Raw genomic sequence first — 17744 nt, forward strand, 5'->3', positions numbered from 1 at the left:
GTTTGAAATGGACCGGGTCGTAGGGGAAGGCTGGGTATTTGGTTTAAAATTTGAAGAAAAGGCCCAATCCGATTTCTTCTATTTTTGTTCTTCTCTATTTATTCAATTTCCTAAATAATAAAGTTAAAAATGCTAAGATTAAATTATAAAAACCCAAAATTATCTCAAAAACTCCTAATAACAATTATCGCACATTTAAATAGCAATTAACGATAAAATCACACAATTTGGACGTTAAATGCTAAAAATGCAATGTACATTATTTTTTATGATTTTTTCATTTTGTAAAACAAATTTAATTAAATATTAAATGCAAACGCGACATATTTTTTATATTTTATTAATTTAAACAAATAAACATGCATAGACAAAAATACAAATAATTATCCAAAAATGGCACGAAAATTCAAAAATCGCACACAAAGGAAAATTGTTTTATTTTGGATTTTTGGGAGTAATTCTCATATAGGGCAAAAATCACGTGCTCACAGCCTTAACATACTTGAATCGTTTCTCTTGAGAATCCTCTAATACGCGTTAATTGCGACAAAAAACGGAACAAGTTATATGAAAAGCCTGAAGCAACGACATTGCTTATGCAGAGACAATCTTGATTTGTAACGACCCGATCGGTTGTTTTGAGCTCCGGCGCGTCATTCAGTAGTTTGAGGCCATGAGCAGCTTCATCTCAGGTATATTGACTTGAGTGTATGGTCAAAATTAAAATTCAGGAAGTTTGGAGTCAAATCTAAATGGAAATTCTCATTTTGATAGCTTAAAATTGAAGAAATGAAATAGGATTGGAATTTTGAGTAAAAGACCTCGGAATTGGGATCCGAAGGTTCCAGCAGGTTCGTATGATGATTTCGTACTGGGGCGTATGCCCGGATCGGGTTTTGGATAACCCGGGAGCGTTTTGGCGCCTATTGTGGAAGATAACATTTTAGGAGAAATTGCATCAGTTTGGCTTAAAATGCATTTTAGTGTTATTGATGTCCGTTTGGAATTCCGAGACTGGGAGTAGCTCCGTATGGCGATTATGGATTTGTGAGCGCGATCGGAAGTGAATTCGGAGGTCCGTAGGTCATTTTGGGCCGTTTGGCTAAATATAGAAATTTGAAGGTTTTTGAGAAAATTCGACCGGAAGTGGAAATTTTGATATCGGGGTCGGAATGCGATTCCGAAAGTTGGGGCAAGTCCGTAATGTCGAATGTGACTTGTGTGCAAAATTTGAAGTCATTCCTGAATGATTTTGGTAAGGTTTGAGACACTTAGTCTCTTTTAAGGAATCTTAAGTTGGAAAAGTCAACCGGATATTGACTTATGTGTTAGAGCGATCGAAATGCGAATTTTATGGTTCGGATAGCTTTGTTAGGTGATTTGGGACTTAGGAGTGTGTCCGGAATATTTTTGTGATGACCGGTGTAGAATTAAGCTTGAATCGGCAAAGTTAGTATTTTGGCGAATTCCGGTTGATAGGTAAGATTTTGATCCGTTCCTCGGAATGGAATTCCGAGAGTTGCTGTAGCTTCGTTATGTCATTTTGGACTTGTATGCAAAATTTGAGATCATTCGGACTAGTTTTGACGTGTTTCGACATCGGATGTGAAAATTTGAAGTTTCAAAGTTCATAGGCTTGAATCCGTGGTGAATTTAGTATTTTTGCGTTGTTTTTGGTGATTCGAAGGAACAACTAAGTTTGTGTCATATTATGGGACTTGTTAATATACTTTGTTGGGATCCCATGAGGCTCGGACAAATTTTGGAAGAGTTTTTGGAAGATTTTTGCCGTTTTGAGCATAAATGTAATGATCTAAAGGTTCATTTTTAGTTCTAGAGATCCAAATTTAATTCCGAGACTTCCGAAATTTTGATAATGAATTATAGGACTGATATGAAAATTTTGGTCTAATTTCATCAAGTCGCGATTAGGTTTTTGACGCGAAATATGAGTAATTGTTTAACGAGCAAAATGGATATCGCACTGGGAAAATGAGCTCCGAATTGAGTTTCGATTGAAGGGTTGTGTTCGTATTATTATTTGTGACTCATAGGAACAAGAATCGTCTAATTCCGAGTTCTTATGATGGAGTTAGAGCCATTTTAGTGAAAAATAGCTGTGCTGCAATTTAAATTGGCTGCTGGTGCATTTTTTTAGCAGCAGTGAACAGTAACCCACACGTGAACAGTGCCGCGCGGGTGAACAGTAATTGCGAAAATCTGGGCAGTGAGTTTATATCCGATTTTGGGTCATTTTTCCACCATTTTCAGTTATTTTGAGAGCTTTTGGACGGGGATTGAAGGGAGTTTCAACTGAGATCGAGTGGAGGTAAGTTTTCTGAGTTAAATACATGATTTTATTGAAGAATCATCCTTGAAATCCATGAAAACATAGCCAAATTATAAGAAATTAGGGCTTGAGATTGAAATTCTAAAATGAAGATTTGAGGGGTCATTTGAACTCCGATTTTGGTAAATTTTATATGTACGGACTCGTGGCGAGACGAGGAATCCAGTGATATGACTTTCGTAAATTTTCAAGAAGTGGGCCCGAGGCTCGGGTTTTGCAAATTTCGTGATTTTCGATATTTTTCGAGTCTTTTCGATTGAGTTATATTCCCTTAGCCTATTGTAATATATTCCTTGTGTTTTTGTCAAGATTCGACGCGCGAGGAGGTCGATTCGAAAGGAAAGGGCATCGTGGAGTAGACTTTTAGCCTTCTTGAGGTGAGTAATAGATGTAAATGTTGTTCTGAGGGTTGGAAACTCCGGACTTTCACATCGTAACGCTATATTGAGGCGTGACACGCACTCCATGGCGAGTGCGGGGTCGGATACTATTGGGGATTGTGACTTGGTCCATCCCGTGTGATGTTTATACTATACTGGTGATTGATACACATACTTCATTGATATTACTGGGCTTGATGCCATGTTTGGGGCCTTGTGCCGATTTGTAAAATCCTTCGAGGATTGATATTACTGCTTAGCATGATTTGCATATCATTTAATTTCAGTCCAAGGTTTTAAATGCTGTTTTGCAAACTCAGCCATAATTCTAAGTGTTGAAAACTTAAATGATATTTTTAAATGTATTCCGGGCTGGGAACTTCTGTTTTGTAAATGCCCAAGGGGCTTATTATATTATTTTCTGGACTGATTATAAAGTGACTTGAAACAGTGGTAACAATGACACTGTGTGATATACTTGAAACAGTGGTAACAATGACACTGTGTGATATACTTGAAACAGTGGTAACAATGACACTGTGTGATATACTTGAAACAGTGGTAACAATGACACTGTGTGATATACTTGAAATAGTGGTAACAATGACACTGGATGATATACTTGAACAGTGGTAACAATGGCACTGTATGATATAAATTGGTCAGGTAACAATGACTGACCGGTCAGGTAACAATGACTGACCAAGATATTGCGCTTGGGTTGTAGGAGCCCCTACGGAGTCTGTACACACCCCCAGTGAGCACCGTCGATGATAAATAAATATGGATGGTTCGGGCTGTACGCCGCAGTGGGTACTGGAATGTACCATCATATGCATTGCATTGCATTCATGTATTTCTATTTATACTGTTGTTTAGCTGCTCAGTTCCATATTTTGCTGTATATTTGGATTTTAGCTTACTTTGTGTATTTACTGGATTTTCTTATTTTCGTATTGTAGTTACTTTTATTACTCACTGGGTCGGAGTACTCACTTTACTCCCTGCACCTTGTGTGCAGATCCAGGGCAGTCTCAGGCTGAGTAGATCCAGTTGATCAGCAGATCCAGCTTCTGGGAGTATCGAGGTAGCTGCACGGCGTTCGCAACCATTGATCTTCTCCCTCCTATCCTATCTCTTTATTTCCGCATCATCAGACTTTGGATATACCATGTATTAGGATGATATTCTGTATTCTAGAGGCTCAGATTCATGACACCGAGTCCTAGTGAGATTATATTGTGTATTTTATTAAATTCTTCAGTACTTTAATCCTGCTTAATTGATATTTCTTTCCGCTATTTTTGATAAATTGGATTAAGTGTTGAATAATGGTTGGGCTTGCCTAGTAGTGTGCTGGGCGCCATCACAACCGGGATTTGGGTCGTGACAAGTTGGTATCAGAGCCTAGGTTACTTCGTCTCGCGAGTCATGAGCCAGTTTAGTAGAGTCTCACGGATCGGTACGGAGACGTCTGTACTTATCCTCGAGAGGCTGCCGAACCTTTAGGAAAACTTCACATTCTTGAATTCTTATCGTGTGTCCTTGATTCAGCTTGAAAAGAAACTTTTGAAATTCCTTCCGCGTGATCGTATGCACCAACGGGCGCTCAGTATCAGATGTGTCTCGATGGCTTTGATTCCCCGATCGAGGGGCGAGGTGTAATCTCTGTGAGTTTGAAGTTAGACCAGTATGGAGGACTTGAGGCCAAATCTTTGCCAATGGCTTGAGCACCGAGGTGCTGATTTTGTGAGCAAGTGTTTTGAACTCATATGTTCATTATTGTCCTTGTTAGCCGGAATGGCGGTTGGATATCCACGTGATGAGTATGTTAGTGTTGCGAGGTGTATTTGTACGACTTGGTAGTGGCGAAGAAGCCTACTGGATAGTAGATGAACTGTTAAGTGATTCGTTTCTTATTGTGATCTGTTGAGTAGCCCGAGTTATGGGCGCGTGAAGAATATTTTTCGTGTCTCCTAGTTAGATAAGTCTTGGAGCTGAGATCTCTTCCGTAAATGTATTATGACGAAATCGTTGAGTCAAGGAGACCACCTTGAAGGTCGAAAATATTAAAGAAAGAATATGTTCCTACTTGGTTGAATAGCCCAATAATGGAGGGTTGAAGGGTATTTTCTATGTGTTATGATTCAAATAGGTGCAACACATGTCCATGTATCAATTTAGATTTATGTAATTGATATGCATTGTGATGCTTTGTCAAGTTGTGGATGTGTTGTTAGGATGGTTTTTGGTGATTCTCTGGCAGGTGGATAAGACCAATTACAAAGGAGGCTCTGCCGAAATTTTTGAAAAAATTAGGACTTAGTTAAAAAAAAAATAAAAAAATTGGTCGCCTAGAGAGTGGGCTTAACTGTTGTGTGAGTAAATGCAAGAATTGCAGAAGAGTTAAAATTCCAGACGATTCGTGTTTCCACGAGCTTATGATGGAGTGAGTTTAATCTCACCATGATATTACGACAGCAATAGAGTATATGTGTTGTGATCTATGACTTCGAGCCAAGTTGGGGAGCTTGCTGTTGATTAGCTGATTGCACGGTTTATTACCTGCGTGAATTCTAGTTATTGGCGTATTGGTGGGTTATTGTAGCTACGGAAAAGGACCATGAGTAGTAATTTGAGTAAATGAGTTGTTGGATGCATGCTATGGTTAGCCTTATTGGCTCATATTTAGACTTGAGGGAAGATTCATGATTTATGCCTCGTATAGGTGCAGGTTTCGAGGGAAGTGATTCCGTTGGGTGCTTTATCGAGATGGTATTCATATGTTATAAAATTCAGTAGAGTTGGTTGCATTCGGGGCCAAGTCAGAGCTGGGTGGCTCTCAATAGCGGTCCTAGTGAATTCAAGAGGCAAAGTGTGGTGCCTGATGATTATGAGTCTATAAGTACAGTTAAGAGTCAAGCTTTTGAAGCAGCTTATGAAGAAAGACACAGAATGTTCTATGATGTTTTGACTTGCGGTGTAGCATTGAGAGACATGAAATGGTCATGGTTTTTGAGACAACATGGTCTCATGATTTAAGGTCACTCGGGGTGAGTGCGGTTGGATTAAGTTAGGTGTTGAAAGGAGATATTATTATTTCTAAGGCAATCAAGGATAAACTGGAAGGAAGTAGATTGATTAGCCATAGTTGAGTTGGAATATTGGTGTCAGTGATCGGTTCGTTCAGCGTGATCGAGTTATGCATGTGATTTGTGGCAGTGCGTGTGAGGCTTCTCGGCCATAGTGATTGATGTTATTCTGAATCATTCTTCTGTTAGGGCCTGTTATGAGTAGGCGGATCTCGGAAAGGGTTATGGCGGCTTGGACCACTACTTAGAGATTGGCATATTCGACGGTTAGGAGAATTCGCCTGTATGTTGCTATAGTTCTCCTGAAGTGAGTTAAATGGAAGGTCTTATGTGATGAAGTATTAGCCTATCGTCGGTTCCAGAGTTGTGATGGAGATCGTGTCTATCGTATATCGGCACATGAGGTGCAGTGAGTGGTACGGAATTTGAAGTAAGGACCAAGGTCGCAGTTTGGTCAATGAATGTGATGTCAAGAGCTCGGATGAGCAGGAAAGGAGTTTAAGTGTTTTGAGTAAGATGGGTATTGGCGTCAGTATCACCTGAGATCGGTGTTCTGTGAGAAATGCCTTGCATCCTGGTTAGGGATTCTTGATCGCTTTTCAGTGTTAGTGCAGCCGGTGGTTTGAATGTGCAGGCCTGTTAATTATTTCGGAAGATGGTGGGAGCTTGTCCCGCGGGAAGATTGTATAAGTGTGACATGTAGTCACTTGATTAATTAGAAATTTAAACCAAGTATGAGGATTTTGGTAATATCATCCATTTGATAATTTATGCTTGGAGGGCACTCTGCTTATTGGGTTATAGACCTGTGAAATATTATTGGCCTAGCTTGGCACGATAAGGATCGACTTGAGGTCGGGGGATAGATTTAAATGTGGAAGTGAGCCTTACGTCAGGCCAGTTGTGTTTATTTCAGCAATGCGCTCTTTATGGAAGGATAGTCGCGGTCTTATTTCGTGGTCAGATAATTCATGTAAAGATATATTGCGATGTATGAGTTATGAGACGACTTGGTAAATTCCTTATGTGTTGAGGTTCCGCTCAGCGGTGATGTTATATGAGCAGGATGGCTCTTGAGACTTAGATCATGTATCGCACCTCAGTTGTGCTTGAGTTGTAGCCTATAATGCTATATGTTTCCTTGGGAATGGTATTATGCACCTTAGTGTGTTTATGACCGATATTCGGTATTTGGATGTGGTGAGCTATTCAGCTCGACGTGTATCTCCTTATGTGAGTCCTATATGTGGATCGGGTGGAACGCCGCCATGGGTATGTTGTTTGGATCGGGTTGCGCGCCGCAATAGTATGATGTTCAGTTCATTGCCCATATTTGCTTTTATGTGTTCTGTTTCCTTGTTTTCTGAGGAAGTCCATGTTAGTGTGCGAGTTGAGTAGTTCCTCCCAGAGTTCGCCTTCCTTTTGTATCGCGTTCGAATTGGTAGCCCACTGGCACATTGTGGCGTCTTGTGGGATTTTTGATTATGTCCGAGGTGACTTATTGCCTGAGCAGTTCGTACTGGGTGAGACGAGGTTACTAGATTTGGGGTCAGTGCAAACTGATTATATGAAGTATATTATAGAGCAAAGATCATTCTTTGGTTTGAGACAAGGTAATGGAACTTGTCAGGAGTATAGATCCAATGAATTGTTGATTCAACAGTTGATTATGAATTTCGGCACATCTCTTCAGTCATATCGGTGTTGTAAAAACTAGAGCAAGAGCTATGTAGGTCATGAGATGCAATGGGAGCATCAGATTTGTGGAATTTCGACTATTATGTTTAAAGAATGTTATTGTGGTCCTATGAGTAAAGTGATGCAAAGTGTGAATTCAGCAAAGTTATGCAGCCATGTTGGGTACAGCGTGTGGAGATTGATATGGTGGTCGTATGATGGAAACAGGCTTGGCAGGAAATTCAGGATGTTGGAATTGGACCTAATGGCTTATTTGCTTGAATAAGGGAGTATACCTACAGAGTTGTCGAGCTAATGTGCTCAACTGAGTGGTGGTAGCACGGGAAGGTGCATGAGGTGTTAAACAAGTGATTTCAGACTACTTTAGTGTAGTTCTCAGCACGTTCGAGGACGAACGTATGTTTAAGTGGGGGAGATTGTAACGACCCGATCGGTCGTTTTGAGCTCCGGCGCGTCATTCAGCAGTTTGAGGCCATGAGCAGCTTCATCTCAGGTATATTGACTTGAGTGTATGGTCAGAATTAAAATTCAGGAAGTTTGGAGTCAAATCTAAATGGAAATTCTCATTTTGAAAGCTTAAAATTGAAGAAATGAACTAGGATTGGAATTTTGAGTAAAAGACCTCGGAATTGGGATCCGAAGATTCCAGCAGGTTCGTATGATGATTTCGTACTTGGGCGTATACCCGGATCGGGTTTTGGATAACTCGGGAGCATTTTGGCGCCTATTGTGGAAGATAACATTTTAGAAGAAATTGCATCAGTTTGGCTTAAAATGCATTTCAATGTTATTGATGTCCGTTTGGAATTCCGAGACTGGGAGTAGCTCCGTATGGTGATTATGGATTTGGGAGCGCGATCGGAAGTGAATTCGGAGGTCCGTAGGTCATTTTGGAGCCGTTTGGCTAAATATAGAAATTTGAAGGTTTTTGAGAAAATTTGACCGGAAGTGGAAATTTTGATATCGGGGTCGGAATGCGATTCCGAAAGTTGGGGCAAGTCCGTAATGTCGAATGTGACTTGTGTGCAAAATTTGAAGTCATTCCTGAATGATTTGGGTAAGGTTTGAGACACTTAGTCTCTTTTAAGGAAGCTTAAGTTGGAAAAGTCAACCGGATATTGACTTATGTGTTAGAGCGCTCGAAATACGAATTTTATGGTTCGGATAGCTTTGTTAGGTGTAGAATTAAGCTTGAATCGGCAAAGTTAGTATTTTGGCGAATTCCGGTTGATAGGTAAGATTTTGATCCGAGGCTCGGAATGGAATTTCGAGAGTTGTTGTAGCTTTGTTATGTCATTTTGGACTTGTCTGCAAAATTTGAGATCATTCGGACTAGTTTTGACGTGTTTCGACATCGGATGTGAAAATTTGAAGTTTCAATGTTCATAGGCTTGAATCCGTGGTGAATTTAGTATTTTTGTGTTGTTTTTGGTGATTCGAAGGAACAACTAAGTTTGTGTCATATTATGGGATTTGTTAGTATACTTTGTTGGGATCCCATGAGGCTCGGACAAATTTTGGAAGAGTTTTTGGAAGATTTTTGCCGTTTTGAGCATAAATGTAATGATCTAAAGGTTCATTTTTAGTTCTAGAGATCCAAATTTGATTCCGAGACTTCCGAAATTTTGATAATGAATTATAGGACTGATCTGAAAATTTTGGTATAATTTCATCAAGTCGCGATTAGGTTTTTCATGCGAAACATGAGTAATTGTTTAACGAGCAAACTGGATATCGCACTGGGCAAATGAGCTCCGAATTGAGTTTCGATTGAAGGGTTGTGTTCGTATTATTATTTGTGACTCATAGGAACAAGAATCGTCTAATTCCGCGTTCGTATGATAGAGTTAGAGCCATTTTAGTGAAAAATGGCTGTGCTGCAATTTAAATTGGCTGCTGGTGCATTTTTTTAGCAGCAGTGAACAGTAACCCGCGCGTGAACAGTGCCGCACGGGTGAACAGTAATTGCGAAAATATGGGCAGTGAGTTTATATCCGATTTTGGGTCATTCTTCCACCATTTTCAGTCATTTTGAGAGCTTTGGGATGGGGATTGAAGGAAGTTTCAACTGAGATCGATTGGAGGTAAGTTTTATGAGTTAAATACATGATTTTATTGAATAATAATCCTTGAAATCCATGAAAACATAGCCAAATTATAAGAAATTAGGGCTTGAGATTGAAATTCTAAAATGAAGATTTGAGGGGTCATTTGAACTCCGATTTTAGTAAATTTTATATGTACGGACTCGTGGCGATACGAGGAATCCGGTGATGTGACTTTTGTAATTTTTCGAGAAGTGGGCCCGGGGCTCGGGTTTTGCAAATTTCGTGATTTTCGATATTTTTCGAGTCTTTTCGATTGAGTTATATTTCCTTAGCCTATTGTAATATATTCCTTGTGGTTTTGGCAAGATTCGACGCGCGAGGAGGTCGATTCGAAAGGAAAGGGCATCGCGGAGTAGACTTTTGGCCGTCTTGAGGTGAGTAATAGATGTAAATGTTGTTCTGAGGGTTGGAAACCCCGGACTTTCACATCGTAACGCTATATTGAGGCGTGACACACACTCCATGGCGAGTGCGGGGTCGGATACTATTGGGGATTGTGACTTGGTCCATCCCGTGTGATGTTTATACTATACTGGTGATTGATACACATATTTCATTGATATTACTGGGCTTGATGCCATGTTTGGGGCCTTGTGCCGATTTGTAAAATCCTTCGAGGATTGATATTACTGCTTAGCATGATTTGCATATCATTTAATTTCAGTCCAAGGTTTTAAATGCTGTTTTGCAAACTCAGCCATAATTCTAAGTGTTGAAAATTTAAATGATATTTTTAAATGTATTCCGGGCGAGGAACTTCTGTTTTGTAAATGCCCAAGGGGCTTATTATATTATTTTCTGGACTGATTATAAAGTGACTTGAAACAGTGGTAACAATGACACTGTGTGATATACTTGAAACAGTGGTAACAATGACACTATGTGATATACTTGAAACAGTGGTAACAATGACACTGTGTGATATACTTGAAACAGTGGTAACAATGACAATGTGTGATATACTTGAAATAGTGGTAACAATGACACTGGATGATATACTTGAACAGTGGTAACAATGGCACTGTATGATATAAATTGGTTAGGTAACAATGGCTGACCGGTCAGGTAACAATGACTGACCAAGATATTGCGCTTGGGTTGTAGGAGCCCCTCCGGAGTCTGTACACTCCCCCAGTGAGCGCCGTCGACGATAAATAAATATGGATGGTTCGGGCTGTATGTCGCAGTGGGTACTGGAATGTACCATCATATGCATTGCATTGCATTCATGTATTTCTATTTATACTGTTGTTTAGCTGCTCAGTTCCATATGTTGCTGTATATTTGGATTTTAGCTTACTTTGTGTATTTACTGGATTTTTTTATCTTCGGACTGTAGTTACTTTTATTACTCACTGGGTCGGAGTACTCACTTTACTCCCTGCACCTTGTGTGCAGATCCAGGGCAGTCTCAGGCTCAGTAGATCCTGTTGATCAACAGATCCAGCTTCTGGGAGTTTCGAGGTAGCTGCACGGCGTTCGCAACCATTGATCTTCTCCCTCCTATCCTATCTCTTTATTTCTGCATCATCAGACTTTGGATATACCATGTATTAGGATGATATTCTGTATTCTAGAGGCTCAGATTCGTGACACCGGGTCCTAGTGAGATTATATTGTGTATTTTGTTAAATTCTTCAGTACTTTAATCTTGCTTAATTGATATTTCTTTCCGCTATTTTTGATAAATTAGATTAAGTGTTGAATAATGGTCGGGATTGCCTAGTAGTGTGCTGGGCGCCATCACGATCGGGATTTGAGTCGTGACATGATTGAACCATTTTCCTTAAGTAACTTATGAAATGAAAATCTTGATGAAGCTCTTTCAGAACAAAAACATTACAAAAAGTTTGTTGGAACTGAATTATGAAAGCTTTCATAAGTTTGCTGGAAGGCTTTCATAAGTAACTTATGAAATAAAAGTTTGCTGGAAAGCTTTTCATAAGATGTTATGGAAAAGTGTGCTGATATTGATTTTTTTTAAGATTTTAATCTTAAGTCTAGGTGGCCCCACATAGCAAGCTTAGTGTCTTTAGAGTATGACACCTTTCCATTTTCATGAATAGTCATTAAGGAATTTAGGAGGGCTTGCCACACTGGGGGGTTAAGTCTTATCCTATGCTTATTTTATTAATTAATTATCCATTAATTTTAATTAACTTATTCATTCCCCCATTAACCAATAATCAACCAATTACCCATATAATTAAAAATTATCTCAAATTACTGAAAATACTATTCACTCTTAATACACTTTACGTACCTTACTATCATGGTCATGGGGTACCTTGTATAGCATTAGTCCATAAATACCGGGTATTATGGCTCAGATCGTTTTTTTCCAAATCGACAACCTTCAACAAAACTCATTTTCTTTAATTCATTTACCCTTTATCTTTCATGGCACTTACTTATCACTTGATATAAATAGAATAAATATGTTAACCTTAAGATAACCTCATCCCTGCGTCTATGTCGGTTAACTGAAGACGAAACTTTAACGTACGAAAATGCGAGATGTAACATCCTTCCCCCTTAGAAACATTCGTCCTAACTCTCCGGGATCTATATAACTTTGGTATAGTCTCCTTTGTAACAACACTACTACCAACTCTTCCTGTGGAAACTCAATAATTCAACGTCACATAGGACCATAATCATCAATTACGACAATGGCCTCACACTACCAATGACAATAACTAACACAAGAATTCATACACGTACCTTAAGGTTATGACGTCTCAGTCGGACCCTTCTCTGGAGGAGGAAATAAGTAGGGATATCTAGACTTCATATCTTCCTTGGCCTCCAAGTCATTTCTTCCACATTATTGTTTCTCCAAAGTACTTTCACCGAAGCTACATCTTTAGTTCTCAATCTCCGAAACTGTCCGTCTAATATTGCAATGGGAGTTTCTTCATATGATAGCTGCTCTGTGACCTGAACGTCGTCATATGACACAACTCTGGAAGGATCTCTGATTCATTTACGGAGCATCAACACATGAAAGACTGGATGTACAGATTCCAAGTCGTAAGACAAGTCTAACTCATATGCTACCTGGCCTACCTTGCGTATGATCTTATATGGTCCAATGTATCGAGGGCTAAGTTTTCCCCTTTTTCCGAACCTCATAACGCCTTTCATTGGTGATATCTTTAGGAATACCCGATCGTCAACCTGAAACTTCAAGTCTCGCCGTCGATTATCCGTATAAGACTTCTAACGGCTTTGAGATGCCAATAGCCTTTCCTGTATAAGCTTAATTTTCTCGATTGCCTGCTGTACCAATTCTGGTTCTGCTAACGTAGTTTCCCCAATACCAAACCACCCTATAGGCGACCTACACTTTCGTTCGTAAAGAGCTTCGTATGGAGCCTTCTGAATACTGGAATGGTAGCTATATTATTTTATTGGGCCAGTCAGATTCGTTCCACCACCCCAGGAGCATGATCATAGAGCAGAATCAAAATTGGCGGTCCAATTTATAAGTTCAAAGTGGAGACAAAAAGTGATTCACGTCGTGCCGCAACATTAAATCAAGCGCTTGTTGGGAGGCAACCCAGCTTTATTGCTTTTTTTAAATATTTTTTATTACTATTTTTTTAATTCTATTATTTTTGTAGTGTCAATTTTTTATTTTCTAGGAGCATGGAAAACAAAGTTATTGGAAGGATGCAACAACAAACCAGATGGTTGGAACTAAGTGTGAGGTACCCGCACGAAGGACCAAGCCTAGGAGAAGTCTGAGTACCCTATGAGCTGCTAGTGCTTCGGTCTTTGGCCTACCAAGGAGTTTCTTTTACCCTCTTATAGTTATGATGTGCATTGGGGATAATGCACAATTTTAAATGTGGGTTGAGGAGATTATCTGGGTGACTTTTCATGATACTTTAGATGTGTTAGTTTAATTAAATAATATTTTTTAAAAAAGATTGGACTTTTTCCGACGATGGATCTATTAGATAATTTTCTTGAGGGATTTAAGTCTAAAGAAAAAAAAACAAAAAAGATTTTCTTTTATTAGGTAGTGTAGCAATTACCCCTTGGTTTTTCTTTGTGCCGCGGTTCTTTTCCAAGGGGTTTGTTTGAATCGGGTGTAGTTAGTTTTATTTTTTTAGGAGTAGGAGCCAGTGTGAGATGAATTGAATTGAAGCAATATCTCTTGACTTTGTTATGCCTTGAGAATAGTTAGTACTTTGGTTGTGATGCTTAGGCTCAATTTTTGACTCTTGTATAAGTACCTTAAATTATATGTTCTTAACTTTGCTCAACTATTTTGACTAAAGTGTATTTATGATCCAATCTTGAGTGAGTCATGTGCCATGTGCGTGTGAGGTTTGTATTTTGTGCATTGCATTTGATGTCTAGAACTTGCCCCGTGTGTTTGCAAAGCAAAATAGTAGTTTTGTTCAGTCTTGGAAGTGATATAGACATTTTTTTGTTGAGCCAGATATGTATATTTTACCCGCTTAATTGTTATGTATCATAGTTAACCCTTTTGAGCATGTAATCCTGTTTCTTTGGCAACCACATTACAAGCCTTACCTAATTGTTTGAATTAACCATCTATTTGAACCTGTTTACCTCTCACGAGCACTTGAATTGTTATGAACTGTGTAAAAGTTAAAGAGTGGATGGTTGGTTTGACATTTGAGTGGAACTAACGAGATAAAGAGAAAGGTGCACTGTATTAGAAAAAAAAGAGTAAGAGCCACTTGAATTGAAAAAGAAAAGAAAAAAATAGTTGTATTGTGTGCAGATATTCATTCACAAGTGGTAACTCTTGATGTAATAGTGCTTAAATAATTTGGGAGTTGATGTATATTGATGTGAAGGTGGAGTCATGGTTTGACATAAGCACGGGCTTGAATGTTAAAGTGTATGTATTAAAGTTCTTAGGGAGGTGTAGTCACTCTTATATCTAAATGTATCCTACCCGTCCTGCAGCCTACATTACAGCCAAATAAAGTCCTACTTGATCCTAGACTGAATGAGCTCGATTAATAGAGTAGTACACTACGGGCAAGCCTATGGTGCATCTTTTGTGGCATATAAATGTTATTTTTGAGAGTGAGTGAATTCTTTCCATCTTGAGTTCCTAAGTGTTCTTAAATTTTATTGTGTGGAACTACTCTCTTTTGTTGTGTGAGGGCACTTGATTCATGAAGGAAAGGTAATGTCAGTGACTGCTATGTTAGAGTAAGTAGGTGAGTTGTGAATAATACGTGGTACTTGTGAGTCAAATCTTGAGGTAAAGATGTTACGCTTTTGTGCTTAGTCTATTTTAAATATTCTTGGTGAATGAGTTAGGAGAATTGTTTAAAAAAAGGTCATGTCTATATAAAGTGTAGTTTGATTGCTCGAAAATGAGCAATAGTTTAAGTGTGGGATGTTGATGATAGGCTATAATTATGTATTTTAGTCGCTTATTACACTCTAGTTTACTGCACTTTAATTGAGTTTGAGCTTTAGCCGCTAGTGTTTTGCACTAATTGTGTACTTGATGCATTGTAGGAGTGATTCCGAGCTATACAGATGTTATGGAATGAATTCAAGTGATTTGTAGCTTTTAAGTCTAAGTAAAAGCCCAAGGAATCAAGCCGAGATCGTGTTCGGGGATCAATGGATGATAGTTAAGAATGGAACGGAGAATCGAGCAGGTATACGGCACACTGTATAGTAAAATACATATAACATTTTGCTCAGAAGTCTGTTTGGTCTCAGCAATATATCGTTGAAACGATATTTGAAAGGGATACAACTTTCATGATTTGCATTTTCGCAAATTCCCACTACCGCGGTGCGTGGTGCGGCACGTTGTGCACCGCACCTGTGGAAATTTTCTGCAGCCTGTCAGAATCAGCAATGCGGTAGTACAAATTTTACAGAGTGAGTGTCCTATTTCGTGTGGGAGAAGGTATTTTCATCTGGGCCTGACCCTACTTTGTATAAATACATGTAAAAATTCTATTTTGAGGGGTTTGGACAGATTTGAGACACAAATTTGACCTAAGGAGGCAGAGACACAATGGAGCAAGGCGGAGAATTCTTCTATGAGTTTTTCCTTCCTGTTTCTATTTTTCATTATTGGTTATGACTTTTAGTATTGTAGTTTTACATACTATTATGAATAGCTAATTTGTTATCTTGGGTTTTGATGGAACCTTTTGTAGGGTAAATTCTTGTTATGTTTTTATATAATTGAGCCGTAGTATTTTCTTTATTTGTTCAACTATATTATTCTTGTGGTTGATTGAAGGGCCCTCAATTAGCCGTGCCTATTTAGTATGTATTACTCGGGAGAGAGTGCATATTTAGGTAGTTGTTGAACAACATCACTCCCGACGTATGTGGGGAATCAATAACCAAGGGTTTAAAGGTGGGATTAGGGATAACGCCTTGGGTGCGATCTAAGTGAGCTGTAATTAAATCCAACTAGTGTAACTCCGGAGAGTATATTTAGTAAATTGTCGTAATTACTTGGGATAGAATTACAACACGCAAAGCGCTCATATCGGTAGAGAATACTTAGGCGAAATTATAGAAGACATAGCGGGAAGGATTCCGATAATTGGGAAAATCATAACTCTAGACCTCCTTAATCTTTTCTCCAACCTGTAGTATCTTTAGTGTTAAATTATTATTTTAATTTGTTAGTTAGTTAATTAAACACAACAATAATAATATCTATAAGTTAGGAATTGTTCAAGCTTGTATTCTTGGTGATAGTGAACAACTGTAGCTAAGCCTTAGTTCTCTGTGGGATTCGACTCCGGACTTGTAAACCAAATTATATTTGCAACGATCGCTTGTTCTTTTTATAAGGCATAGTTGGGCATGATCACTGATGTTTGATTTCTTACCATTCCATAGTTCATAGGGTGTCTTTTTGAGAATAGGATGAATGAGACATCTGTTAATAATATGACACCGTGTACTTACAGCTTCAGCCCAGAAATGGTGAGGTAAAGAGTTTTCCACTATCATCATTCTTGCCATATCTTACAAGGTTCTATTTTTTTGTTCTACTACACCATTCTGCTGAGAAGATCTAGGTGAAGAGAAATTATGAGAGATTCCTTGATCATTGCAGAAATTCTCAAATGCTCTGCTTTCAAATTCTCCTCCATGATCACTTTTGATTGTAGAGATGTAATAACCTTTCTCACGTTGAACCTTCTTATAAAAGACTTCAAAATTCTTTAATACATCATCTTTATGACTAAGAAATATAACCCATGTAAATCTAGAAAAATCATCCACAATAACAAAAGCATATTTCTTACCTCCAATACTAGCAGTTCTAGTGGGGCCAAATAAATCCATGTGCAGTAGTTGAAGAGGTTTGGATGTAGAAACAATATTTTTAACTTTGAAAGAGGATTGAGTTTGCTTTCCTAATTAACATGCATCACAGATATGATCTGTAAGGCCCCGAAAAATTTCGCTAAGTAATTTAGGATTTCGTGGTGTCAGGTAGGCTAATCATAATATTTTATGTGCTATTAACATAATGGGCATCAAGTGGGTTTGGTAAATAAGTGTACAATTCTTATGGTAAGTAATTTGGGGTCCAAGGAAGGGCCTACGTCTAAGTCAAATTTGAAAATTTTCATAATAGGCTAAGATTCCAAATGAGTTCGCACAAGTCCCTACTTTGAACGAGCATATCAATATATCTATATATATATATATATATATATATATATATATATATATATATATATATATATATATATAAAGGTTTTACGTGATGAACAACCTATCATATGAAAGGTCTTCAAGTCTGGTTTCCAATGCTTCAAACCGTTCGTCATTTGAGCATTCCTACACAATTGATCAAATTACCAAAGGATGGAAAAATGCGATCCTGTGTCGAATCTGCGATCGCAAATATGTCGCATTTTTGACTCTGCAATCATAGATCTATCACAGATTGGGCCAGTGTTGCCAAATTTTGGGCACCTATTTTGCGATGCATTCCACGGCCCACATTCTTGTTTTGCGGCCCATTCTGCGATCACAGACCCGATTCAGAGGCTTATTTTTCCTATTTTTATAACCCGACCCCATTTTAATATATAGTCTTTGGGGCTTCATTTGGGGTCATTTT

Source organism: Nicotiana tabacum, chromosome 1 (genome assembly GCF_000715075.1).
Source record: "Nicotiana tabacum cultivar K326 chromosome 1, ASM71507v2, whole genome shotgun sequence".
Lineage (NCBI taxonomy): Eukaryota > Viridiplantae > Streptophyta > Magnoliopsida > Solanales > Solanaceae > Nicotiana > Nicotiana tabacum.